Below are 2,500 nucleotides of genomic sequence, written 5' to 3'. Positions count from 1 at the left end.
CAATCCTCATTCTTTTACCCGAGATGGCCCGGAGGCTACCACCGGCTCGAGTGCCTTGTTTCGCCCGAGTCTCGAGAAAATGGCCAAGTCCCGGATCAAAATTAGCCCATCGCCTGACCCCCACAGGGCGAGCGTGTGCGTGCTTCCGCACGAAAGAGATGGTGCCTTGCGTGAAATAACGAAAACCCAACACGTGCGCACCGGTCGGCCCGTCGTAGCCTTAACTTTTGCTGGATGAGGTTGTACCCCTTCTTTAGAAAGAACGTGTTCCAAAAAAGCAATTTCCACCATCCAAAACTCACATTTGCTGAATTTACCATATAACTGTTTCTCTCTCAGGATCTGTAAAATTGTCCGTAAATGTTGTTCATGTTCCTCGGGAGTACTCGAATATATCAAAATAACATCAATAAACACAATCACAAATTGATCAAGGAATGGTTGTCACGTCTTGTTCATTAGAGCCATGAAAGCCACAGGGGCATTCGTCAATCCAAATAGCATAACGACAAATTCATAGTGGCCATACCTGGTCCTGAAAGCTGTCTTTGGGATCGACTCTTCCTCAATCCGTAGTTGCCAATACCCTGACGTCAAATAAATTTTAGAGAATACAGTGGCACCCTTTAGCTGATCAAGCAGATCGTCAATCCATAGCAGAGGATACTTGTTTTTTATTGTGATTCGGTTCAGCTGTCTATAAGCGACACATAATCTCATACTCCCATCCTTCTTTTTTACGAATAATACTGGTGCTCCCCACGGTGAAATACTAGGTCGGATGAACCCTTTATCCAATAGTTCTTCTAACTGCTTCTTTAATTCATTCAATTCTGACAGAGCCATTCTATACGGTGCAATTGAAATAGGTGCAGCCCCAGGAATAGTATCTATTTCAAAGTCTACTTCTCGATGAGGTGGTAGTCCAGGTAATTCATCAGGAAAAACATCAGGAAATTCCCTCACCACTGGAACGTCTAATACAGCTGGAGTAACTTTCATGGTATCGTGCACACTGGCTAGATACGCCTCACACCCTTCTTTAATTAGATTGAAAGCGGTCACAACAGAAATTAAGCAGTTAGGTATCACTTTTCTTTCGCTCACTATAACCGTTTTCATCTGCCCATTGACTTCAACCATCAGCTCTTTTGTTTGACAGTCCACTAAAGCATGATTACTAGCTAACCAGTCCATCCCCAGAATGACATCAAATTCCCTAAGGTCTATTACTCCATCCCCAGAATGACATCAAATTCCCTAAGGTCTATTACAACCAAATCTGCATATAAAGTAACACCCTCGACCACTACTTGACAAGATCTCATTCACTAATACAAACCCACAGAAGGCATAGACACGTATAAATCATGTCCAAATGGTTCTATTTTAGCATGTACATGAGATGCAAAATCACGTGATATAAATGAACACAAATGGTTCTATTTTAGCATGTACATGAGATGCAAAATCACGTGATATAAATGAACAAGTAGATCCTGGAACAATCAATACATGTGCACTAAAATCGGAAATAGAGAAGGAACCAGTGATAACCTCGGGTGCCGCAGGAGCTTGTTCTTTTGTGATTGCATACACCCTGGCTTGTGGTTGAGGCTGACTACTTTGTCCTGTTGACGTCATAGAAAGATTCCCGCTACCTCGACCACCTCTACCTCGTCCTCTGCTCGTACCTGCCCGTTGTGAGTTTTCCCCCACACTGCTAAACTCTAAAGTCTGAGATCCTCTGGAATTATCCCTCCATGTAGGACAATCCCTCATAATGTGTCCTGGTTGATGGCAACTATAACATACAATTGGTTGAACTCCCAACATTCACCAGTGTGTCTCCTACCACAGTTAGCACAAGAGGGAATAGATCTTCCACTGAACAATCTGGCTGGACCCGGTCCTCTACTCGAAAATACTGAAGAAGACCTGCTAGTCTGACCTACTCCTCGGCCTCTAAACCAACCCCTCTGCGAACCAGAACCCCTAAAGGAAACTACACCATTCTGTCCCACTGTAGGATTTAGGTTACCTGTTAATTTCTTTCGTTTAGCTTCCGTAGAGCTCCTTTCAATTGACGTCGCTTCTGCCCTCAGTGCCGCTTCCAACAGTGCACCATAACTTGCAGGTTTGATTGCTATTTCTCCTGAATCTCAAGTCTTAACCCCCTTTCGAATCTGTCTCTTCTCAATTCATCGGTACTCACTTCTTCTGGGCATATTTTAAAAATCTCACAAATTATAGTTCGTATTCAGCAACAGATAACTCATTTTGCTTTAATTCAAGGAATTCAACTTTTTTTCGATTTCTGTAGACTGGTGGAGTATATTTGTCAGCAAATTCTTTCAAAAAGTCATTCCACATCAAAGTGGTTGGTCGGTTCCTGCTCCCTGGGACTGTTTCCCACCAATCTAAGGCATCTTTCTCCAGTAAGGACACTGCATACCTCAACTTTTGCTCAGAAGTACACTCGATTCTGTCCCCTTTCCGT

At 43.2% G+C, this 2,500-nt stretch overlaps 1 long non-coding RNA gene across 1 annotated transcript in view; it reads left to right on the top strand.

Annotated features, from left to right (window-relative positions):
- LOC110013290 overlaps positions 1-2,500 on the top strand; it is a 13,610-nt gene that overhangs the window by 4,575 nt on the left and 6,535 nt on the right. The window contains exon 2 of the long non-coding RNA XR_002288445.1: positions 240-242. This is a non-coding gene — a long non-coding RNA (uncharacterized LOC110013290). The remainder of the gene's footprint in view (positions 1-239; positions 243-2,500) is intronic.

Source organism: Sesamum indicum, unplaced genomic scaffold (genome assembly GCF_000512975.1).
Source record: "Sesamum indicum cultivar Zhongzhi No. 13 unplaced genomic scaffold, S_indicum_v1.0 scaffold00106, whole genome shotgun sequence".
NCBI lineage: Eukaryota > Viridiplantae > Streptophyta > Magnoliopsida > Lamiales > Pedaliaceae > Sesamum > Sesamum indicum.
Note: the sequence above shows the minus strand (reverse complement) of the source record. Positions and strands in the feature narration are given on the sequence as shown.